The following is a 27,055-nucleotide window of genomic DNA, read 5'->3' as shown; positions in this document are numbered from 1 at the left end:
ACATACACGTGTACACCCACATATATAAGTATATATTATGCATCTATCTATCTATATATCTATATAAACACACTAATATATAATTAGTTTTTTAATCATCTTCTCAGAGAATCACAAGACTCATAATATTGGGGTTGAAAGGGCTTTATCTCTTCCAAACTTTACCTAAACAGGGAGTACTACCAAGTTAATATGTCTAAGATGTGTTTTTAAAGTTCTAAGTTACACAAATGATCTAGCAATGATTGAATGGTTTGATATATACCAATAAATAAACCGACAAGTATTTATTGAGCACCTATGTACCATAATATATAAAGTCTAAACATGGTATAATGGATAGAAACCTGGACTCAAAGTCAGAGAACTGGGGTTTGAATCCTGGCCCTGTGTGATATTGAGCAAGCCACTTACTTCTATAAAATAAGGGGAGAGGGTGACCTTTAAAGTCTCTTCCAGTTATAAATCTGTTTTTTTTTAATTATTTGAAGAACATAAAGAAATTCCAAAACAATGGAGAGAAAAGAAATTCATGCACAAAAAAAGTAGTAAATGATATATTTTACGTATCACCATTCTATACAGACAGAATAAAACTCCACAAAGTTCTACTCTAATCCCTCACTGTGGCCTGGTGGTTTCTCTGGGTTCTTAAAGGCTGATGCAAGTTAAGCACAAGTCCTGGCAGAATCTACCATGCTACAAAGACTTGTACAGCCCTAGCACCAGAGCATATCTGCTGTCCAAAGACAGGCCAAACCAAATACAGAGAGAGGCTAATTCACAAAAAAGCTGGCCACTAAACAATGTTAATGTCCCCCTCCCCTCCCCCCACATTACTGTATTTTATGAGGGTAATTAACTTTTTCACTTTTTTATTTGTAAAACTTAAATACCAAATAAGAAAAAGAAACATATTACAAACTTAAATAGCAAATGAGAAAAGAAAAAAAGCATTGGCATGTGCACCGTGGAACATAAAAGAGGATTCAAAATATACAGGCAATAAACTTCCCTTTCAAGAAAGCCTATATGATACTAAACTTTGTGTTCAAAGCTGTCCATCTTCACTTCCTTCTAAGTTTTCATTTGCTCTCTGCTATACACTTTTAACTTTGTTCTTCCCCCCACTCCAGGCTACAATTGTCCTCCCTCCTTCCCCCAAGGCTATAATCAAGCGCAGATACAGATACACACACACACACACACACACACACACACACACACATATACACACACCCCTATACTTAGATATCTATAATCATACTCACACATAGACATATACATTCCTATGCATCTATGTAAGACTATACTGTATTTCTTTGTCCTCTGTTTCTCTGAGGGTAGATAACCTTTTTTCTTCCCAAGTTCAATTCTTTCCATATTCTTCTAAGTCCACCAACTCATCATTTCCTATACAACAGCAATTTTCCAACCTTATACTGTCTAGTTACTTTAAATATTCTAAAACAATATAGATTAATACGGGTAACAAACAGTCTAGGTTCCCTATTTTTCTCTTTTGATTAAATCTGTTTTAATCTTAACTTTGAGATCATGATTACTACCCCTACTTTTTTTCCCTAATAAATTCTATTCTTGATCTTTATTTTGTTTGCATGTATCTCTTACTTCCTATCCCTCCTGACTCTACTTTACTTCTACTCTCTACCCCTTGTATTACTTAATATAACACCCCCCCAATGATTCCCATCCCCTCCCCCATTATCTAGACATCCTTCTATACCTCCCTTACCCTATTCCCTAACCTGCTTTCCTCTAAAAATCCCTCCACCATCCTCTTAGTCTTTTTCTTTCTTTCTGAATTTAGAAGACTTTTATACCCTTCTGGATATATACATATGTTCCCTCTTCAACCCATTCCTGATGAGAGCAGGGTTTCAGAACTACCAGCCTCCTCCCTCATCTAATTCCTCTATGTCAGTTCTTCCTTTGTACCTCACTGACCCCTTACTGGGCTGTGACCCACAGTTTAAGAAGTGCTGAAGGGGTCACAAGTGGAAAAAGTTTAAGAAACCCTGTCTTAGACAGTATTACTTTTTGGAATCATAGCCTACTCAGTTCTATGCCTATCGTTCTTACAAACTACCCAATTACTAATTACGGTCTTAGACACACAGTTTAAGTTTTCTTGATAAAAAGTAACATTTTGTCCTTATTGAGTTCCTAGTAATTATTCTTTAACATTTACTTTATATTTCTCTTAGATCTTGTATGTCATATTTTCTATTAAGTTCAGGTATTTTTGCAATAAAATCCTGAAAGTCTGGCAATTCACTGAATGTTCATTTTTTTTCATTCAGAATTATGTTTAACTTTGCTGGGTACGATATTTTTTGGCCACATAATCAGTTCTTTTGATCTTCAATATAGAATGTTCCAAGACCTGTGGTCTTTTAGTGCAGCTGTTGCTAGGTCTAATTATGGCTCTGCCATATTTGAATTTTTTTTTTCTTGTTACTCATATTTTCTTCTTGAGCTAGGGGTTTCAGAATTTAGCTATGATATTCCTGTAGGTTCTCCTCGTAGCATCTCAGGTGATGTTTGGTGTATTTTTTCTATTTCTACTTTCCCCTCACTTCAGGACAATTTTCTTTAATATTTCTTGTTTTATTGTATCAAGATTCTTTTTCTGATCACAGTTTTCAGGTAGTCCAATTATTCTTATGCTTTCTCTTCTTAATCTCTTTTCCAGATCAGTTGTTTTTCTTATGAGACATTTTACATTTTCTTCTATTTTTTTCATTCTTTATATTTTGTAATTTACTTCTGTATGAACATGTTGCTACATCTGAAAGCCTTTCCTCAATCTTCATCCTTCTTTACCTCTTTGGAGCATCTGACATAGTTTAACACTCCTCTAATATAATCTATCCTTCCACATGTTTTCTTATCATTTGTCTTTCCTGGTTCTAGTACTACTTACTAGAACATCATTCACTTTCCACCACCTAACAATGAATATACTTCAAGATTTTGTTCTGGGTCCTCTTACCCCTTCCAACACACTCCCTTGGTGACCTTATGAGTTCCTTTGCGTTTAATTATCATCTACATACAGATGACTCCTGGTTTCTAGACCTACTTTCTCGCCTTAACACCAAACATCTGAGACTCAAAATGTCCAAAACTGAATTCATTATCTTTCACCACAAATCTATCCTTCCTCCAAACTTCCCTCTTTATTATTCTTCCAGTCATCTAGATCTGCACCCTCACTGACTCCGACTCCTCCATCCCAGCTATCTTGCCAATTTTATCACTGCATCTCTCACCCATCAGTTCCTTTGTCTGTACTCACCTTCTATTTACACCACTCTAGTTTAATAAATCAAATAAAACCCCATTTATTCAGCACTTACTACATGCTGGCACTGTGCTAAGCACAGGAGGTTTAAAAGAAGAAGAAAAGTAAAAACACAGTCCTTCTGCTCAAGAATGTCACATTTTAACGGAGCGGACACAGAGACTGTCCCCAAAAATCTTAGTCTAAAGGATATTAAACCTTAAAACTATACTGAGACTTTTAGAACACCCTGAAGAGTGTAAATGGCAGGTAACTGCAGAGTGACTGGCAGTGGGGACTGGAAAAAAGCCTCTTATAAAGCTGGAATTTCAGGTGAACCTTGAAGGAAGTCGGGGGACCCAGGAGAAAGTGTTAAGAAAGAAGTAGCATTCCAGGCATAAGAGTAGCCAGTGAAAAAGGTATGGAATTGGTGGCGGTAGTGTCCTGTGAGGAAGAGTAAGAAGGTTAGTTTGGCCATTATGTGGAGCTTATATTGGAAATGGGAGAGACTCAAGAATAGGAGTTCGATTAGAATTTTATTTCAATAGTACAAGCAATGATGAGAGTTTGAGCTGAGAGGACTAGGGGGGTTGAGTGACGATGGAGAGAGAATGGAGAGAAGGGAATATTTGCAAGAGATGAGGAGAAATAAATTACAAGATTCGGTAACTGGTTAAATATGGGGAATGAGTAAGAGTGAGGAATTAAGGGTGGCACTGAGGTTGCAAACTTGGGTAATTAGAAAGAAGTCTAGCACCCTGGACAGTAATGGAAAAGTCTAGAACAAGGGTGGATTTGCTAGGAACGATAATGAGTTCCATTTTGAATATGTTGGGTTTAAAAATGTCTGTGGAACATTCAGTTTAAAATATCTGATAGGTAACTGGTATGTTACCAGATTGTAGGCCAGGGGAGAGCTTAGAGCTGGACATGAGCATCTGGGAAACATCTGCACAGAGATGATAACTGAATCCAAGAGAGCTGGTAAGGTCACCAAGTGAAAGAACACAAAGGAAAAAAAAGTCCTAAGATAGAGCTTTGAGGAGCACTGTAGTTAATACGCACATGGATGAAAATCCAGCAAAGACTTAGAGGAGTCAGACAGAGAAGCAAGAGAAAGCAGTGTCACAAAGACCCAGAAAGGAGAAAGTATCCAGAAAGAAAATGTGACCCTCAATGTCAAACGCTAAGGACTAAGAAAAGTCCATTAGACTAGACAATTAAGAGATGAGTGGTAACACCGGAGAGGGCAGTTTTCAGTTGAGTGAAGACACTAGAAGCCAGACTGTAGAGGGTTTGGAAGTGAGTGAAAGGAAGGGAAATAGTTCCAACACTACCACATCTCCCACATCTTGGTGCTTTCCCTGTAGTCACAAAGCTACCATCCAAATTCAAACCCTCAAGAGTTTTTGCCTCAGCTACCACAACATTAGTCATGCTGCTTCAGGTATCTCCTCTAATCCATCCTTCACAAAGCTGCCAAAGTTATATTCCTACAGCACAGATCTGACCATGTCATTGCCCTACTCAATAAACTCCAAAGGTTTCTTACATCCAAAAGGCTCAAATATAAATTCCTTTCCTGGGCATTTTAGCCCCTACAACCTGACACCAACCTATAATTTCTAACCTCACACACTCCACACTAGTCAAATTAACCTTCTCTCTGTTCTTCACATGAAACACCATCCTCATCTCTAATGCCTTTGTATTTGTCATCTCTTAAACCTGGAATATGTATTCCCTTCTCATCTTTACCTTACAGAATCCCTCTCTTCCTTTAAGATATGATTTTGTTTCATGAACTCTACATTCCATCCAAGCTGTTCCTCATAACTGACATTTCACCTCCCTTCTCCGTGCCTCTATACTGCCTGTTCTCTATGCCTAGAAGGTACTCCCTCTTCTCGAATCTTAGTCTTCCCCAAGGCTCATGTGCAACTTTGTTCTTTGTGAAGTCTTTGTGAATCCCCGTAGTTGCTATTATGTTAGCCCTCCATTATCTTATATTTATGAATATATTTTGTATATATATTTTAACATATTTATATAAGTACACGTTGCCTCCACGGACTGAAATAAGCTCCCTGAGGTTAAGAACTATTTAATTTTTGTCTTTGCAAACCTAGGGCCTAGCATAGTGTCTGGAAAATAGAAGTTTAGAAATAAATGTGTATTGGTTAATAGATGTTGTATTCTCCCAAGTAACGTAAGCTATCTGTCAGCAGGAGCTACCTCACACTTTTGCATTTGTATCTCCTGTGCTTGGTACATTGCCCAGCACATATTAAATATTCAACAAATGCTTGCCAATTGCACTATCTGGCTAAGCTAATCCATGAAACAAGCAAAAACGAAAAAGTTATCTTCCGTTCTCTCTGGCTTCTTCTACTTCAGCAATAATAGTGTCAGGGTGGTGGAAAGGGAAGCAGAGGGCCCAAGGAACGATCCCTTTTAGACCACATAAACATTACCTTAACAGCTAGCACCCTAAATATAAGCTCCTTGTCCAAAGACCAACAACTGAAAAAGTACTTATTGAAAATGATATATTATCATTATAAATTAAATCAAAAAACAAAAGGAAAATAAAGCTAAATTGAAGAATAGCAGACAGATTTTCATCAAATAAATGGCAATTTTGTATTGCTGTGGTAAAAAGGGCATAGTGCTTGGCAAATATTAAGCGCTTAATAATGCTTGTTGACTGACTGATAATCATTTGCAAAAAGACCACCATGAAAATATGAGTTTCACTGGTGGAGGAAGTACCTACATTGATGAGGTCACAAATCTACTGAAGTGGTAACATCAAAGTATAATCAAGTATGAAATTTTACAGTATAAACAGATTATATGAACTGTTCTATACAAATGAAGAAGCAGAATGATTTAGCTTTAAAATTCCCTGCATTTGGATTTGAACAATCTCGGCTAAAATCTTTGCTCTGATCTTGACCATTTCCTCATCTAAGTCTCATTTTCCTTATCTATAAAATGAAATAACTGGATTAGATAATAAGTTCCTTTCTTCAGTTCTAAATCTTAACATCAATAAACACAAAAGCAAATAGAGAAGGGAAAGATCAATGTGAAGTAGAAGAAACAACATCTTGCAAGAGGGCTGTGGCCTAGAAGGCAAGGTCTGAGAAGGTATTAACAGGACTGACACCGTGCCCTAGGTCTCCAAGGTAAGAGGCTATGTTATATTTGGTAAAAAGGAAGCCTCTGTGGCCTGGGTAAAGGCGCTGTCAATAGAAATAAAAAACCCTAAGAGAGAAATGGCTTTTGGGGAGTTCATACAACCAACATAGATAGCACATTTTAGAAGCTTAGGAGTGATGAAAAGAAAAAGATATGTTGGATTCAAGTGTAGTATATGTTACCTGAGTGAAAAAGTTAATTTCCCTAAGTATCCAACTTACTGTACCAATGATATGAATAGCTAATATTTATGTCTAAAGTTTATAAAGCACTTTCATTATCTGACATTTATAAAAGTATATCCATTCTTTTATTTGATCTTCAAAAGAAGCCTGAGGTTGATACCACAGTCACTATTACCCCTTTTTACAGATGATGAAACTGAAACTTAAAGTGATGAAATGACCCATCAACACACAGCTGGTATCAGAGGCAGAATGCAAAGGCAGGTCTGTCCTACTCCAAATCCAGCCCTCTTTCCATTCCACTACCAAGAGGCTAATAAACACTAACATAAATGCAACTTGTGCAATGTAACATCTGAAATTAATAATAATTAGTGTAACGTTTTCAAAAAAGGATTGTTCAATTCAGTCCTCAATTAATGTAATTAAATTTCCAATGCATTAAAAATATATGTGATGAAAGTTAACTTACCCCTGAATAGATAAACACAATAAACTGTTGTAACACATGCTCACATTACAGTCTATTGGTAAAGTGATACTGTTTAATACAAACAAGACATGATTCAGCCTCTGCAAAATGTTTCCTTCTTTGTTTTACCCCTACACACACACATACACACACACACACACACACACACCCGCAATAACAATCTATAATGTCATTATCATCCCTGATAAAACATTTGGCAGGTCACATAATTTTTTATCTTGAAGATCATCAATAATCCACTGACAAAATATATGATGTGGTAGTTGTGATGTCCCTTAAATTTACGCACCCTGTTCATAAAAGTGCTTACTTGATAAGTTCAAATTATTCCTCCCTCCTTATTCCTTTAATGGGTATTAAATCAAATGCTAAATGGAAGCCCAAACCAGCATTAAACTTTAATAAACTGTTGTAATTCCTAACATTTAGTTTTTGCCAAAATTTAAAATGAAAATAGTTTGAGTTAAAACAAATTATTTCTAATTGTGTTTCAAATACCCTCTAATTAACTTTAGGAACTCACTCTGCCACCCTCCTCCTCCCCCAGCAAGGATAATCACTTTTCTTATCTGATAAGATGCAAAGCACAAGGCAAGTTTTCATCTAAACACTAACAAAGCAGAAGTCCTAATACCTACCCTAAGTATGCTGAAAAAAAAATCCTATTTTTGGCAAGCTCAAACAACCAATACAGATAGTTCATTTTAGAAGCTTAGGAGTGATGGAAAGAAACAGATGTGTCAGATTCAAGTGTATGTTACCTGAATGGAAACGTTAATGTGTTTCCCTAATTATCCAATTTCCTGTACTGATAGGATGAATAGCTGATATTTATGTGTAAAGTTTATACAGCACTTTCATTATCCAACATTTACAAAGTACATATGTAATTTCATGTAGTAAAGCCCATCCCAGATGATTTCAAGCTATTTGTTATACATACAACTTGGAAATTCAGTTAGTTGTGATACAGGTTGCAAAACAAGTTTCAAACAGCTTCTAAACCTGTGGAAAAGGCTTTCTCTCCCTCTGGAGATACAGGAGTTGAACTGAATCTTAGAAGAAAAATGTGTGTTGATTTCCCAAGTTTATTGTAGTCTCAATTAGAATCCATATCTCTTGATCAAAGTGAGCTTACAATAAAGTAAGGAGACAAGACACAAAAAAATCACAAATACATGAGATTTAATTATTACTATTTCATTACTAGTGACCCAGTTATTGGTACTAATATCAGTTGTGGGTCCTATTCTAAGTAGAAAATGCATAAAATATTTAGGGATCAATTTATCAAAGCACATAAAATATTTGGACAGATTCAATTACAAATTATTCATTAAATAAAGAATTTAAATAGCTAGACCTCAAGTTATATTATAAAGTACCAGTCATCAAAACTATTTGGTATTGGTTAAAAATAGAGTAAATCAATAGAACAGGTAAATCAATAGAACGGACACCGGGAGAATCAGAAACAATGAAACCTTAAAATCCAAAATCTAACTACATAGGAAAAGAACTATCTATTTCATAAAAATGGCTGGGAAAACTAAAAAGCAGTGCAATTGAAATTAGGCTTAAACCATTCATATGCCATAATAAATTCTAAATATATATGTGACCTTACCATAAAAGATCAAAGCATAAAAAATGAGAAGCAGATCATATCCTTTTACAACAATGGCCAAAAGATGTAATCTTACCTGAACAAGACACAGAGGCAAAAGAGAAAATAGATAAATTTGATTAGATGAAGTTGAAAGGCTTATAGCAAAAAGAAAAACAATTCCAGACACTTTGTAGTACAGGGAACTCATCAATCACTTGAATTCATAAAAAGTCATACACAAGATGGAATCAAGGTAGCAGAAGCAATCAACAAGCATTTTTTAAGTACCTGCTAAGTGCCATGCACTGTGCTAGAGATGGTGATACAAAGAGCAAAGTAATGTCTATACAAGATGAGTTTATAAAATCATGGCATGGTTCTAAAAAAGTACTCACGAGTGCTAGAGCTCAGAGCAAGCTAATGGGGCTGAAGAACTTGAAAGGCCAAACAAAGGGGGAAGGCAGCCCAAGGGAAGTAAGACTCACAAAAGGGTGAGATAATGGGTTACAGAGAGAAGGCAGAAGTATACATTGCATTTTTTGCCTCTGTTTTCTCTTCCAAGTGAAAAATCTTTGGCCTGAAAAAGAAGTAACTTCAATAGCTAACAGGGAACTAAAACTCCAAATAAGTGAGTTAGTTAATAAGGGAAAACCTATCAAGCTGCTATTGGTAAGTTTAAGTCACCAATTCCAGAAACTATATCTCAAAAAACTGAAAAAATTGAAAATTGAAAAATTGAAAAAAATTGCCACCATGCCTCCTCAGCTACTGTGAGGGCTATTTAAAAGCCTAGAAAACAATAAAGCACTACAAGACTGGTTTTTCAAAAAGGAAAACAATGGATTTAACAAACCACAAGCTGGTCAGCTTAACTTCAATTCCTGGCTTTTTATTCTAGATTCCTGAATACAGTATTAACGGGATGGTTAGTGAATATCTTAAAAAGCAAACAATGACCGACATGATCAGTAAAATGGCAGAACAGTTGTTTTATCTCATCAACCTTGTAACTTTCCAAGTATGAAATATACAACAAATCTAGAGTAATAAAAGTTAGATCTGCAAGAATGAAGCTGGATAGAATTATAAAATTCATTTGAATAAACAAAGGGCCTAAAGTTTCAAGGTTAATCATAAAAAAAATGCAGAAGTCAAGGGAAATAAATTCGATGTACACTTGAAAAAAGATGTACTGCACATGATAGATTCATAGTTTCATATGTGGTTTTTTACTGTCCTCTGTATACAAAAATGTTCATGCTTGATGAATATCAAGTTCATAAAAAAAATTCTCAAAGAAAAAAGGGAACGTAGAGGGATGGTACTTTCAGACCTCAAATTATATTATTAAGCTATAATCATCAGTACTATATGATGCTAGATAAAAGGAAATCAGTGAAACAGATTAGATAAGCAACAATCAGTAACAAACTAGCTGAACAGCTCTATGTTGATTAAACCCAAGAGCATAAAGTACTTGTGGCAAGGACTCCATATTTAACAAAAACTGCTGGGAAAACTAGAAAGCAGTGTGGCAAAGAAAAAAAATAGGCAAACAGCTTACAATCTGTACCACAAAAAGTTGCAAATGGACATTCAACTTAAATAGGTCATATCATTAAAATTTGGGGGAAAATTAAAGGAGCTGTATTTGTCACAAAGATCCCACTGTTAAGCATATATCCTAAAGAGGGTACAAACAGGTACATATACTAAAATATCTGTACTATCTATACTAAATAATTATATTCTTTTTTCTGGTATCACATAATGGTGGTGCAGAATGGTCAAAGGATATGTATGAACAGGCAGTTTTCAGAGGAAGAAATTAAAGCTATCTATAGCTATATGAAAAAATGCTCTAAATCACCATTGATTAGAGAGATGTAAATCAAAACAACTCTGAGGTACCACATCACACCTATCAGATTGGCTAACATGACAAAACAGCAAGATAAATGTTGGAGATGTGGGAGAGCTGGAACACTAATTCATTGCTGGTGGAGCTGTAAGCTGATCCAACCATTCTGGAGAGCAATTTGGAACTATGCCCAAAGGGCTACAAAAATGTGCATACCCTTTGACCCAGCAATATCACTTATAGGACTGTATCCCAAAGAGATCATAAAAATGGGAAAGGGTCCCACATGTACAAAAAATATTTATAACAGCTCTCTTTGTGGTGACCAAGAACTGGAAATCAAGGAGATGTCCATCAATTGGGGAGTGGTTGAACAAGTTGTGGTATATGAATGTAATGGAATACTATTGTGCTATAAGAAATGATGAACAGGAAGACTTCAGAGAGGCCTGGAAGGACTTACATGAACTAATGTTGAGTGAAAGGAGCAAGACAGCAGCAACACAGTGTGCGAGGAATTTTTTTGATAGACTTAGTCCTTCACAGCAATGCAAGGACCTAAAAAATTCCCAATGGAGTCTTGAAGCAAAATGCCTTCCACATCCAGAGAAAGAACTATGGAACTGGTTCACAGAATGAAGCAGACCATTTTCTTTTGTGTTATATTTTGTTTTGTTTTATGGTTTCTCCCATTCATTTTAATTCTTCTATTCAACATAACTAAAGCGAAAATGTATTTAATAAGAATGTATGTGTAGAACCTATCTAAAGACTGCACACCACCTGGGGAGGGAGGGTGAAGAGAGAAGGAAAAAATCTAAGATATATGGAAGTGATTGTAGAAAACTGACAACAAATTTTTTTTTTAAAAAAATGGTGTTGCAGGGGAAAGAGCTTCTGGAGTCAAGGAAGCCCTGAGTTCAAATCCAGCCTCATGTACTCAATAGCTGAGTAACCCTGGGTACATAAATTAATCTCTGGTTTGTCTCAGTTCCCTTATCTTGGGAATCACACCTACCTTGTAGGATCAAATGGGATAACATCTGTAAAAAAAAAAAAAAACACTCAGTATAGCTGCTTTGCAGGCAAAGCTGTCGGTGGTGTGCTTGAGGAGGCTTATTTACCTATGCTGGCTTTGCTGGTAGCCAGCCCTCTTTCCTATTGCTGGTGGGCTTCTCACTGACTTTGTATGTAGTCCAGGGGCAGAAGAAGTCACTTCATGTAATTTCTCATTGGATTTCTTGATCATTATGCAGTCTGATGCAATTTTTGTGCTTCTGCTTTAGTAGCTTATGGGGGAACTGGGCTACATGCCTCTATTTAGACAGTCATCTAGGCCAGATGTCTTCAGCCTATCTGTGACTATATTTACCTTACATGCTGGAAAGGAAGCAGTGTGGTGAATGGAAGGGAACCAATTATGTATAAATATGCATATAATAGACACATTTGATAAGGGGGTATGTGTATGTATACAAAGGATATCTCAAATCTTCTGCAGTTTTAAGCTTCAATACCTCGAGACTTCACTGAAATTTTTGAATACATTATATATGTATGCATACATATGTGTCATCCAAGAATATGTTAGACTAGATTTATCACATTAGCTAGTTGACATATTGGCTAGAGCCTTGAGGAGATAAGACAGGAAAGAGTTGCTTCAGTTTATTTGAGGAAATATTCCAGAATATGAGGTCATAAAGAATAGAAGGCCAGGGCTGTAGTGGAGGATAGTGCCAATGCAAATTTCACATAGGACATGCCCTCATTTTTAGTGTTCCTGAGCGCCTCTCCATATTTGGGCAAGCCTGACAACTCTAATGTGCTATCTACAAATAGCTATCTACAAATTTCATTCATCAAGATAACTCCCTCAACCTATGCAGACCAAACCCCTCTTAGCACAGTGGTCTTTATGTGGTTTTCTACTCCAAGGACGGAACTTAATATTTCTCATAACTGGAGTGCATAAGAGGAAGAGTATACAAGCACGGAAAAGGGGTGGGAGTGGGGGGGAGGGAGAACTGGTCATCAAATGAATTTCATTGTTATCTAAAATGGACACTGGAGGGTTGAACACATATACATACAGTTTGATACAGAAATACATTGAACACTACTGGCAAATAGATGGAAAGGTATTAAGAAAGGATAATACCAAAGAGGAAATAGTCACAAACAAACCAAATTTCAAAGGGGAAAAGGATTAAAAGGGAGCAATAGGGAAGTATAAGGAAATAACCAAAGATCTTAAGAGGAAAAACATTCAGTTGAAGACCTTGACCATAAGCAGATTAACTAACAGGTAAGATACCAATAACAGAAGAGGTTATATAGCCTCCAGATCGGCTAAAAGAGTGTAGAAGTCTATGAATAAATATTGCAAGACAAAGTAAAGTGAATCAACATCTGATGAGGCAGAGAACCCAGAGATCTCTAAGAGAGCATGACCATGGAATGCAGGATGTTCCCAAATGTTCCTGAATTTAAAAGAGAAATAAGAATTTTGAAAGCAGAATTTTATGGCCTGCACAATGGAAACAGAATAGAAAAGAACTGAAAGACAATCTGGAAAAAGAGTAGAAAAAATTAATAACATTTTAAGAAAATATGGTCACCATTCAAGCAAAATATATTGTTGACACAACATAAGGATTACAGTGTCAAGAATATGACAAGTCAAAAAACCCAAATACCATGGTGCAAAAAAATAATACAAGAAAATTGCCCCAAACTTCTGAACACACAAAAGTAAATACCAATCAAAAGAATCAACAGATCACCATAAGGGGAAGTAAAAAAAACAACAAAAAACCTAGGGTGCAAACTACAAGACATATGGTGGTTAAATTTAACAATTCCAATGACAAATTCTTTTTTTTTTAATTTCCACATTAGTCATGTTGTGAAAGAAAAATCAGAACAAAAGGGGACAACCACGAGAAAGAAAAAAAAGAGAAAATAGTATGCTTCAATCTGCATTTAGAGTCCATGATTTTTCCTCCGGATATGGATAGCATTTTCCATCATGAGTTTTTTGGAATTGTCTTAGATCATTGCATTCCTGAGAAGATCTGTCTGTCAAAGTTAGTCCAATGACAAATTCAACAAACAATACATGAGACAGACCTTCTAATATAAAGGAAAGTCGAATAACACAAGACTATTCCACATCCACAGAAACTACAGAAAGGAACAGAAAAATGTGTTCCAAAAAGGAAAAAGGTTCAAGATGCAACGCAGGACGACTAACTTGTGCAAGCCTGAACTTAGCCATAAAAGAAAAAAAAGATATTAAATTAAAAGGTGTTCAAAGCATTACTACAAAGAAAATAAGACCTGAAGAATTTATTTGCTTTTCTTTTTTAAAATTAATTTATTATGTTTTAATTTTCAACATTCACTTCCACAAAAGCTTCTGAATCTTAAATTTTCTCTCCCTCTCTCCCTTTCCCCCTCCTCAAGACAGAGTGCAATCTGATAAAGGCTCTATATATACATTTTTATTAAGCATATTTTCACATTAGTCGTATGCTAAAGAAGAATTAGAATACATGGGAGAAGCCACAAAAAAGAAAAAACAAAACAAAGGAAAAGAGAGAAAGAACAAATAGTACGCTTCGATCTGCATTCAGACTCCATACGTCTTTCTCTGGATGTGGATGGCACTGGATCCCTGCATTGCTGAGAAGAGTTAAGTCTACCAAAGTTAGTCACTGCACAATGCATACTGTGTACAACGTTCTCTTGTTTCTGCTCATTTCACTCAGCATCAGTTCATATAAGTCTTTCCAGGTTTTTCTGAAGTCTGCCTGCTTGTCATTTCTAATAGCACAATGAAATTATTTGCTTTTCAAACACCTTAGGGCCTAGGCAACAGAAAAACAGGAAAGGATCTCATTCCATCCCATCTCCTCTAGGAGGATGCCCCATCTATCATCCCCATTCTTTCATTTATCTTTAATCTTTCCCTGTCTACTGTTTCCCTACTTCCTATAAACATGCCTATGTCTGTCCCCTTCTCAAAAAAACCCTCACTTGATCCATCCACCCTCATCATCTATCATCCCCTTATCTCTCCTCCCTTTAATGACTAAACTTCTCAAGAAAAGTCATCTACAATACGTTTCCAATTCTCTTCCTCTCACTCTCTTAACCGTGCTACCTGGTTTCCTATTTCATCATTAACTACTCTCTCTGAAATTATCAATCTCTTAATTGCCAAATTTAATGGCTTTTTTAAATTAGAAATCAAGAACATAAACAAAATAAGCATAAAAGGGAAGATAGTAAAAATTAAAGGAGAAACATAAATTGGAAACCAAAAAAAGCAACAGAAATGATAAATAAAATTAAAGTTGGTTCTTTGAAAAGACTAATAAAATTGATAAACCTTTAGCCAATCTGATTAAATACGGGTAGGAAATCTAATCAATAAAATAGCAAGCAAATAAGGTGAAATGACAACAAAACCAGAAGAAATCAAAAGAATTATCAGAACCTACAATTCATAGTTACAGACCAACAAAACAGAGTGCACAAATTAGCAATACCTTCAAAAATACAAAATACCCAAATGTCAGAAAATCAAACAGATGTCCTAATTCAATGGAAGAAAAGAAAAAAGATGTAGCTGTAAAGGAACTACAAAAAAACAAAACAAAACCTCCACGTCCTGAAAGGTTCACAGCAGATTTCTAGTACTTTTAAAGAACAATTAAGTACCCTTATTACACAAATTACTATCAAAAACTGAGAAAGAAAGCACCTTAAAAGATTTCTTTTATAAGACAAATAAAGTCTTAATTACCTAATGCCAGAGAAGGATAAAGCACAGAAAAATTAAAACCAATATCAATAAAAAACATCGATTCAAAAATTATACACAAAATCCTATTAAAGAGATGATAGCAATTCATCCAAGAAATCATTCTCCATGACCAAAATCAATTACCAAAATGCAATGACTATTCAACATTAGGAAAACAATCTACATAATCATAAAAAAATATTAAAAACCATGTGATTATCTCAATAGATGTGGAAAAAGCCTTTAACAAAGTATAACATCCATGTATGCTAAGAACTCTAAAAAGTATGGGTACATATAAGTCTTTTTTCTAGTATCATAAAATGTATCTGTCTATAACCAGAAAAAAAGCAACATATGTAAGGGCTATAGACTAGAAACTTTGCCCAAAAAGAGAAAACAAAGCAAAGATGTCCACTGTCCCTGCTATTATTTGATACAGTTCTAGAAATGCTAGTAATAGCAAAAAGAGAAAGAAATCAAAGGAGTTAAGGTAGATAAAGAAGAGATAAAACTATCACATTTGCTTGACATTATGATTTACTTGAAAATTCCAGGAAATTAGCAAAGACGTCAAGACAATTAATAGTCTCAGCAAACTGTCAGCCTATAAAATGAACCCTTGAAAATCAAGAACATTTCTATATAGTAAAAACAAAATCAAACAGGCAACAATAGAAAAAGAAATCCCATTCCAAATAGCCATAAAATGCACAAAATATTTGAGGATCAATCTACCAAAGCACATAAAATACTTCTATAAATTCAATTTCAAAGTGTTCTTTAAAAAAACAAAGAACTTACATAGTTGGAAGAATATTAAGTGCTTGCAATTAGATCTTGCAAATACAATAAAAATGTCAATAATTCAAAGTTAACTTACAATTTTAATGTTATATCAAACTATTATAGGGATACTTTATATGAAAATTTATTCAGAAAATTAAGTGATCTAGACTATCAAAGGAAATAATGAAAAGAGGCAAGCACAAAAGAGGAACAGCATTTCTAAACCTCGAATTATATTACACAGCAGCAGTTATCAAAATCATCTAGTATTAGGTTTATAAAGTAGGGAGGTAGGTCCGGGGAAGAGAGACAATCAATAACAATGGGCTCATTCCACTGTTCAATAAACAGAAAAGCACAAATAATAGGAAAACTTCACATCTGAGTTTTTAAAAACACTCTGGAAAAACTGGAAAGCAATTTGAAAGAAATTTCAAATTTCTTTCTTAGGACAACATTTTACATCATAATCCACCATACATTCCAAATGAACATGTGGCCTTAATTTTAAAGATCATACTATTCAAAAAATTAAAAGAGAAACAGATTATATACCTTCAACTGTTCCTCTTCCTTCTGCTCATTAAATATACATATTTCTCAAAGTTTTGTCTTTGACCCTCATGTTTATCTCTCTACAACTCTCTTTCCCCCTTGGTATTTTCATGCATTCCCACATAGTTATTACAATTTAGTCAATTACTCCCAAATCTAGCCTAAGATCCTATATTCTCTCCTGTGCTCCAGTCCAGAAGATTGTTGACATCTCCACCTATATATGCTACTGATAACTAAGCTAAATATATCCAAGATCAGATTTCTTATTTTTCCCTCAAAACTTACCCTACTTTAAACCATTCATATTTCTGTAATGACATCACCATTTACCCAGGCTGAAAACCACAGTCATCTTGGACTCCTTCCTCTCTTCCCTCTATATTCTATTATTTGTCAAGTTCTGTCAGTTCTACACAGCTCTACAATAACTCTCCCACTACCATTCTATTTCATCTTGGCTGATCTACTGTTAGAACCATCTATTTCTCCTTGCCTCCAGGCTCCTTAAATGAGCTTCCCTCATGTCTTCAACCTATCCTTTCAGTCTCATGCTACTCCTCCCTACAATATTTTAACCAAACTGGCCGACGTATACTGAATTACTCCTACTCTTTTTTGCTTGAAATATAAGACTCTCTAAAGAGCTGAAAGTTGAAGACTGTCTAAGGGGCAGTGGAATGGCACAAAACAAGTGTGAATGGGTGGCAACATATTGTAAATACTGGAGTTTTATAAAGGATATCAGCAAGGAGATGTATTACAGGAAAAGAAAATGGGTCCATTATGTAAGGAGATCAAGGGAAAACCAAAGGACAGCCTCTATAATTATCCATGCAATGTTAACAAATCCAATACATTGGATGGTTTCTGAGGAAGTTTTAAAGGAACATGGACAAAAACTGCGCAGACTGAGAAAGCATGGATGGGTGGTTATTGGCACAGGAGGAAGGAGTACCCACACTAATGAGATCACAGGAGGAGTTCTTTTCTCCTTTCCTCCCTCCTTCACCACTTCATTCCGTACACAGTGGAAGGACACTGGATTTAGAGCACCTATTGCCAATTATCATTTATGTGACACAATCATGAAAGGACTTCTTAACATTGCCTTATCCAAGGTATTGGAGTAGTAGTGGAAGGAGGAGGAGGAGGAGGAGGAGCAGTTTATACAGCACTTAAAGATCTGCCAAGTACTTTATGTGCAATCTTCTTTGAATCTTACTACAACCTTGTGAAGTAGCTATTCACCCACCCCCCATTTTACAAATGAAAACGGTGAGGAGCAGTTTATACAGCACTTAAAGATCTGCCAAGTACTTTATGTGCAATCTTCTTTGAATCTTACTACAACCTTGTGAAGTAGCTATTCACCCACCCCCCATTTTATAAATGAAAACGGTGAGGTTAAAGTGTTAAATAACTTGCCCAAAGTCACACAGCAAATAAATGTCTGAGGCAGGATTCAAACTCAGGCCTTCCTGATTCCAAGTTCAATACTATCTACTACACCATCTGGCTTCCTCACTATACAGTTATTTAATTTTTCCTTTTTACAATTTGTCTCAACTAGACTGTAACTTGAACTTAAAGACCTATATCTCTTTGTTATAACAAGGCACTCATATATTTGTTGATTTGATACAATCCAAAATGTTGAAGTAAGAAGAAAATGTGTGTGCATATATGTATATGTATGTATACGTATGTGTGTGTATGTATAAACTTGTCTAGCCAGATATACTTGCACGCCTTTTTTCCATGTGACAACAAAGTACTCACTTATATACATATCTGCACAAACATACATATGTGTATACACATAATATACATATAGATACATATACATATACATCTCCTAACATCAGGCTAACTGGGTCCACTATAAATTGTTATCTAACCCAGCAACAAGGCAATCATTGTACTCTTCCATTCTCTACAACTAATTCGAAATCTCACAATCTACAGGGGCTGTTCCAAACCTCTTCTCAAACTCGCCTGGCAGCACCTCTCCCTACCCTCTCTGCTTCCAACCTCTACGCATACTTAAAAAAAAAAATGAGGTCCTTCAGAAAGTTTTCTCTCATCTCCTCCCTCTAGTCTTCATCTCCTATCAATCATTCATCTTCCCCAATCAGCTTCTACTTCATTCTAGTCTCTAATAAAGAGGTGGCCCTTCTCCTTGCCAAGGCCCAACCCTCACCTTTGATCACATCCTCTCCCATCTGGTCTCACAGACTGCCCTTGTTATCCTCACTCTCTCATCTTGAATCTCTCTAATATCCCAAGCTCCCTTATCTCCCCATGTTACTGAAATGTTTCTCTGGAGTCTAAAACAACACCCAGATATCCCCACTGAAATAACCCTCATTTAGAGAGGATTCTGGAAAGATGATGGAGTAGGTCAGAAAATTCCAAGCTCTCAAGATTTTCCTCCAAGAAAGATATGAAATAGCACCTCAGGGCAAATATGGGGTACTAAAAATAAATAAGAGTGGGGGTAGAACACAAGTCCTCTTGGGACAGTTGGAGATGGGAAGAAAAATCTCTGGAAGAGGTTTAGTCCCTGTGAAGAATAAACACCTCCAGGCTAGGTCACAGATTCCTTTAAACTTTTAGCCCTGGGACACTGAGGTGAGTTGGGCATCTGAGCCGGGGAAGATGATGAGAGAGGGACAGAGTTCAAAAAGGAACCAGCACATGCAGTAGGATGGGGACACCATTGGCTGTGGGCATTTGTAGGAGCCTGGACATCTCAATTTAGGTTCCAGGCCAGAGGGGAGAAATGAAGGAGGATCTGAGGCCAGAGGCACCACTCCATCACCCCAGACCTAGAGGTGATTACAAAAACTAAGCTATTACAAACTTTAAAAAATGCAAAGGCAAAAAATGAAGAGTTACAATGGTAATAGAGAAGACCAGGGTTCATCTTCAGAGGAGGATACTGAAACAAAGAAACCCTCTTTTACACCAAAGAGTAATGTCAAATAGTCACCTATCCAAAAAGAATTCATTGAAAAATTTTTAAAAGACTTTAAAAATCAAAGGAGAGAGATTGAGGAAAAACTAAACTAAAATAAGAACAATCCAAGAAAAACAAGATTATGAAAAGAAAGTCAGCCAATTAGAAAAGGGGATTCTGAACCTTGAGGAAGAAAATGATTCCTTTAAAATCAGAATTGGACAAGGGGAAGCCAGAGAAGCTATAAGACACCAAGAAATAATAAAACAAGATATAAAGAATGAAAAAAATAGAAGAGAATGTGAAACATCTCATAAAAAAACAACTGATCTGTAGAACCAATCAAGAAGAGAAAACATGAAAATAATCAGACTACCTGAAAGCTATGATCAGAAAAATGACTTTGATACAATAATACAAGAAATAATTAAAGAAAATTGTCCTGAGGAAGTTTTATATCTCTAAATGCTTACATGAATAAAGAGAAAGAAGAGATCAATCACCTGGGCATGCAACTAAAAAAAGGTACAAAAGAACAAATTAAAAATCCTCAATTAAATACCAAATTAGAAATTCTGAAAACCAAGGGTGAAATTAATAAAATTGAAATTAAGAAAACTATTGTATTAAGAAATAAAACTAAGAGCTGGTTTTATGAAAAAGCTAATAGAACAGATAAACCTTTGATTAATTTGATTTTTTTAAAAAAGAAAACTACCAGTATCAAAAATGAAAAGGGTGAATTCACCACCAATAAAGACAAAATCAAAACAATAATTAGGAGCTATTTTGTCCAACTGTACGTCAATAAATTTGACAATCTTAGTTAAATGGATGAATATTTACAAAAATATAAATTGCCCAGATTAACAGAAGAGGAAATACTCAATCCCATTTCAGAAAAAGAAATTGAACAAGCCATCAATGAACTCCCTAAGAAAAAATCTCCAAGGTCAGATGGATTACAAGTGAATTCTATCAAACATTTAATTCTAAAGAATTTAAAGAACAAGTGAATTCTATCAAACATTTAATTCTAAAGAATTTAAAGAACAAATGAATTCTATCAAACATTTAAAGAATTTAAAGAACTAATTCCAATACCATATAAACTATTTGGGAAAATGGGCAAAGGAGTCCTATCAAATTCTTTCTATGATACAAATATGGTGTTAATACCCAAACCGGGAAGAACCAAAACAGAGAAAGATAATTATAGATCAATTTCTCTAATGAATATAGATGCAAAAATTTTAAATAAAATGTTAGCAAAGAGATTACAGAAACTTACCCAAGGCTAATACACTATGACCAGGTAGGATGTGTACCAGGAATTGAGGGCCAATTCAATAATAGGAAAACTATCAGCATAACTGACCATCTTGACAACAAAACAGAAATCATGTGATTATCTCAAAGGATGCAGAAAATGCTTTTGACAAAATACAACACCCATTCCTATTAAAAACACTAGACAGCATAGGAATAAATGGAATCTTCCTTAAAATGATGTAGCATCTATCTAAAACCATCAGCAAGCATTACATGTAATGGGGATAAGGTAGAAATATTTTCAACAAGTTTGGGGGTGAAACAAGGACATCAGTTATCACCACTGTTATTTAATATTGTACTAGAAATGTTAGGTTTAGCCATAAGAGAAGAAAAAGAAAGTGAAGGAATTAGAATAGGCAAAAAAGAAACAAAGCTATCACTCTTTGCAGATGATATGATATATACTTTGAGGATCCTAGAAAATCAAGTAAAAAACTACTTGAAATAATAAATTTATCAAAATTGCCCAACATAAAATAAACCAACATAAATCATCAGCATTTCTATATATTACTAACAAAGCCCAACAGCAAGAAACAGAAAGAGAAATCCCATTTCAAGTTACTGTAGATATTATAAGATATTTGGGAGTCTACCTGCCAGAACAAACCCAGGAACTATATGAACACAATTACAGAACACTTTTCCCACAAATAAAGTCAGATCTAAATAACTGAAAAAAATATCATGCTCACAGGTAGGTTGAGCTAATATAATAAAAATGACAATTCTACCTAAATTAAATTACTTATTCAAGCCATACCAAATCACCAAAAAATTATTTTACAGAGCTAGAGAAAACAGTAACAAAATTCATCTGGAAAAGCAAAAAGTCCAGAATATCAAGGGAATTAATGAAAAGATATGTGAGGGAAGATGACCTAGTTGTACCAGATCTTAAATCATCAAAACTACTTGGTACAGGCTAAGAAAAAGAGTAGTGGATCAGAGGAATAGGTTAGCTATGCAAGACACAACAGTCAATGACTACAGTAATCTACTCTCATAAAAATCCAAAGACTCCAGCTTCTGGGATAAAAATTCACTGACAAAAACTGCTGGCAACACTGGAAAATAATATGGCAGAAACTAGGCACAGACCAACATCTCTTATACCTCCCTCCATGATAAAGTCAAAATGGGTACATGATTTAGATATAAAGACTGATAATATAAGCAAACCAGAAGAGCAAGGAATAGTTTATCTGTCAGATCTATGGAGAAGTTAAGAATTTATGATAAAACAAGGGATACAGGACATTATGAAATGTAAAATAGATGACTGTGATTACATTAAATTGAAAAATTTTGCACAAAGTCAATGCAACCAAGATTGGAAGGGAAGCGAAAAGTTGGGAAATAATTTTTATAGCTAGTGTCTCTGATAAAGGCCTCATTTCTAAAATATATAGAGAACTGAGTCAAATTTATAAGAATACAAGTCATTCCCCAAATGATGTGGTCAAAGGATATGAAGAGGCAGCTTCCAGAAGAAAAAATTAAAGCTATCTATAGTCATGAAAAAAATATTCTATATCACTATTTATTAGAGAAATGCAAATCAAAACAACTGTGAGGTACCACATCACATCTATCCGATTGTCTAACAGAACAAAAACAGGAAAATGATAAATGTTGAAAAAGATGTAGAAAAACTGGAACATGGATGCATTGTTGGTTGAGCTATGAACTGATCCAACCATTCTGGAGAGTAATTTGGAACTATGCTCAAAGGGCTATAAAAACGTGCATACCTTTTGAACCATCAAAACCACTTCTAGGGTTGTATCCCAAAGAAACCATGAAAATGGGGAAAGGATCCACACGTACAAAAATATTTATAGCAGCTCTTCTTGTGGTGGCAAAAAATTGGAAACTGAGGAGGAGTCCATCAATTTGGGAATGGCTGAACAAGTTGTGGTTTATGAATGCAATAGAATACTATTGTGCTATAAGACATGATGAACAGAAAAACCTAGAAAGAGTTACATGAACTGACACTGAGTGAAATGAGCAGAACCAGGAGAACACTGTACACAGTAACAGTCACATTATTCCATGACTGACCTTGACAGACTTAGCTCTTCTCAGCAATGCAAGGATCTAAGACAACTCCAAAAGACTAATGATGGAAAATGATGTCCACATCCAAAGAAAGAACTTTGGAGTGTGAATGCAGATGGGAGCATACTATTTGTTCTCCTTTTGTTGTTTTGTTTCTTCTTTCTCGTGATTCTTCCCACAAGATATAGAAGTTAGTAGGAATAGGAGGATAAGGGAGGGATCCTTGAGGCAATAAGGGAGGGATCTTTAGAGAGGAGGATTAGGGAATAGGTCAAAGCAGGTTTTAGAAGAGTTTTTAGATTTATGGGAATGGGAGGATAGGGGAGTGACTCTGGGGTAAAGAAGGGGGAAGGTTAAGTAATATGAGGGCAAGGTAGTGTGGGCAGAAGTAAAGTAGAGGAGTTAGGAGGGATGGGAAAGAAGAGATACACACAAATATAAAAATAAAGATCAGAAGTAGAATTTATTAGGGAAAGTATGTATGTCTATATATGCAAGTATATATGTGTACATATTATGCAAGAATGTATGAGTACATATGTGTATGTTTATATTAATATCTATATCTAAATATATACTTGCTTAATTGTAGCCTTCTGGAAGGGGAAAAAAGAACACAAAAAGTGCAGAGCAGAGAACAAAAGAAAACTTAGAAGGAAACTAAGGAAAGATTGACAGCTCTCAACACAACACATAGTATTGATTATATAAGTTTTCTTGAAATGGGAATTTATTGCTATATTTTGAATCCTCTCTTATATTCTAGTGTGCACATGACATGTTTTTTTTCCTTATTTTGTATTTAAGTTTAGAACGTGGTTTTTTCATTTTTTTTACTGTGTATTTAAGTTTCAGTAAAAAGGAAAAAAAGGAAATGTTAAAAAAAATCATTATCCAATCCTACCACTCCCACTAGCTGTCTTTCTATATTTCACCTTCCTTTCTCTGCTAAAGACCTTGATAAAATTCATCTATAATTGTCATCATGTTGTCTCCTCATTCACACCTAAGCTCTAGACTTCATCGTTCAACTGAAAATGCTGATTCCAATGCTACTAATGACCTCTTAATTGAAAATTTTATTAGTCTTTTCTAAATCTTCATCTGTACTGACCTCTGTAGTATCTGACACTATTGGTAATTTTCTCAACTGGAGATTCTCTTCTCTTTGGAGTTCTATACATTGCTCTCTCCTAATTCTCCGTATTGTTCCTTCTAAGTCATCTTTGCTGGGTCTTCAATCATGTCATGCCCACTTATCATGGGTACCTTGTAAGCATCTCTCCTGTGTATGCTATCTTACCTGGTATTTTTATCAGCTTCTATAGGTTCAATTATTTTCTCCATGTAGATGATTCCCAGCTATCCATATTTAGACTTAGTATCTATCCTGAGCTACAGTCACATAACACCAATCACCTTTTGGACATTTCAAACTTGATATCCCATAGACATCTCAAACGTGTCTAAAACTGAACTTACTATCTCAGTCACTCAAGATCACATTCTTGGTGTCATCCTCAACTTCTTACTGACCCCAGGTATCCAATTAGCTGCCAAATTTTTCCGTTTCTGCCTTCACATCACTTATGTGGCCCTCCATCACCACTCACAACAGCCAGAACCCTAAATCAAGCCTTTATCACCCTTAGACTACAAAAGCCTTCTAACTGGTCTCTCTATCTCATGTATGTTCTATCCTAAACATGGCTGTCAAAAGTGACTGTTTCTTTGTCCTTGTACTTAAGGAATTTATATTCAATTAAAGTAAACTTTCAGGTTGCTTCTCTCAAGGTGTTATACATTCAGAGATTAAATGCTATTTTTTAATAGTATTAGCCTATAAAAAAGAAAAGTAAGGTAGGAGCCAATGGGGCAAAGTAGGAGGAAACTCAGAACCATTCCACAGAGACCCTGAAAACACAAGACTGAGTCCTGATTGGAAAACCCAAGGGAAAAAAAATCCCATTGAATCATTTTTCCAGATCAGGTTGTCATGGGGATTCTGAGGTTTGCAAAGATGGCCAGAAGGTTACACAGAGACTTAACCAGTGCTTGGGCCTATGCACTAGAGCAAGAAAAGATCCCAGATCTAACACACAGAGACCTGATGCTACACAGAGAGCAGAAACAGGTGCCAACTTGCAGTTCTATCCCTCATGTTCCCCAAGCTAAGTGACAAATCTACTGTGGACTAAGGAAAGATCCTAAAACAAGGTGTGGCAGACCATAGCAAAAAGTAGTCATAATCCTCAGGATGTGTACTACACAAGGAACAGACAAAGGGACAAGCCAACAGCTGTGCAGTCTCTGACCCTTGGGACAGATGCACTCAGATCCAGTCCCCTGCCCACAATGAAATCTACAACTGAATAACCAGGGCAGGGAGTTTTAACTAAGGGAGAATCAGCACTTCACGGTCACTCTGACCCTTAGATTTCTAGCTAGCTGCAATCAGGACTAACCTACTAGAATTCCAATGAGGAGAAAGCCCACAGTTATGTTGCTCAAATACAAGCCCAGGTCAGTGGCTTGCAAAGTTCAACCGAGAAGGGCAGAAATCATACTTTAGGTTAGACCTCTTTAGGTATACTGAAAGCTTGTGGGATCCCAGTCTATGCTGGGAAGAACACAGAAATCAATACCCAAAGTTAATATCAGCATGACCCAAAAGAGAACAAAATTGACCAAACAGTCCTAGACATTCCCTCCAGAAGTGTTCAGAGTCAGGCTCTAATACAAAGTCCAAAGTCAGAAATTAAGGCTGTATGAGTAAACAGAAAGAGAATCTCAACAGCGATCAATTTTGTGATGATAGGTTCTATTATTTTCTCTATGTAGATGATTCCCAGATCTCTATATCCAGACTTAGTCTCTCTCCTGAGCTACAGTCACACAACACCAATTGCCTTTTGGACATTTCAACTTGATATCCCATGGACATCTCAAACATGTCCAAAACTGAACTTATTATTTTCCCCCCTAAACACAACCCTAGAAAAAAAGACTCCAAAATATGTATGAGCAAAGCCTTAAAATACACACACACACACACACACACACACACACACACACACACACACACACACACACACACACACCCCTACTCATTGAACTAGAATTTCTGGAGAAATGAAGTTTTTTTAATGAAGAATTTTTTAAAAGAGTTTTAGAAGGATTTTATAAAAGAAATGAGAAAAAGAATTGGAAAAGACACCTATGGAGGAAAGACTTAGAAAAAAATTAACAACTTAGCACAAGGATTCCCTTACCCAAATAATAACTCTTTGCAAATTATAAAGGATCAAAGAGAAATCAATGACTCCATGAGACATCAAGAAATAATAACACAAAAAAGTTTTTAAATGAAAAAGCAAAAGAAAACATAAGGATTCTCAAATAGAAAAAGCCAATGACCTAGAAAACTGATCAAAGAGAGATTTAAGAATCACTGAATAACTAAAAGCCATACCTCCAAAAAAAATCTCAATATCATAATTCACGAAACCATAAAACTGTCCAGATCTCTTAGAACCAGAGGGCAAAGCAGGAGTTGAAAGACTCAGCTAGTCACCTTCTGAAAGAAACACCACAATGAAAACTCCTGGGAACGTTATAGCCAAAGTCCAGAGCTTCTACATCAAAGAAGAAGAGGAAAAATACTATAAGCTGACAGAAATAAAAAATCAGTCAGGATCACCCAAAATTTAGCAGCCAACAACAATAGGTAGTAGAGAGAGTATAATATTACTAAAGGCAAAAAATACAGCATTGCAACCAAAAATAACTTACCCAGCAAAACTCAGTATAATTCTGGGGGATGGAGGGGGAAGATGGGCCTTTAATGAAAGAGGACTTTCAAGAATTTCTGATTAAAA

At 35.6% G+C, this 27,055-nt stretch overlaps 1 protein-coding gene across 4 annotated transcripts in view; it reads right to left on the bottom strand.

Moving 5' to 3' along the window:
- PLCE1 (phospholipase C epsilon 1) overlaps positions 1-27,055 on the bottom strand; it is a 322,319-nt gene that overhangs the window by 283,801 nt on the left and 11,463 nt on the right. The window lies entirely within an intron of this gene.

This window comes from Notamacropus eugenii, chromosome 1 (assembly GCF_028372415.1).
Source record: "Notamacropus eugenii isolate mMacEug1 chromosome 1, mMacEug1.pri_v2, whole genome shotgun sequence".
Taxonomy (NCBI): Eukaryota; Metazoa; Chordata; class Mammalia; order Diprotodontia; family Macropodidae; genus Notamacropus; species Notamacropus eugenii.
This window is presented reverse-complemented; position numbering and strand designations above follow the sequence as displayed.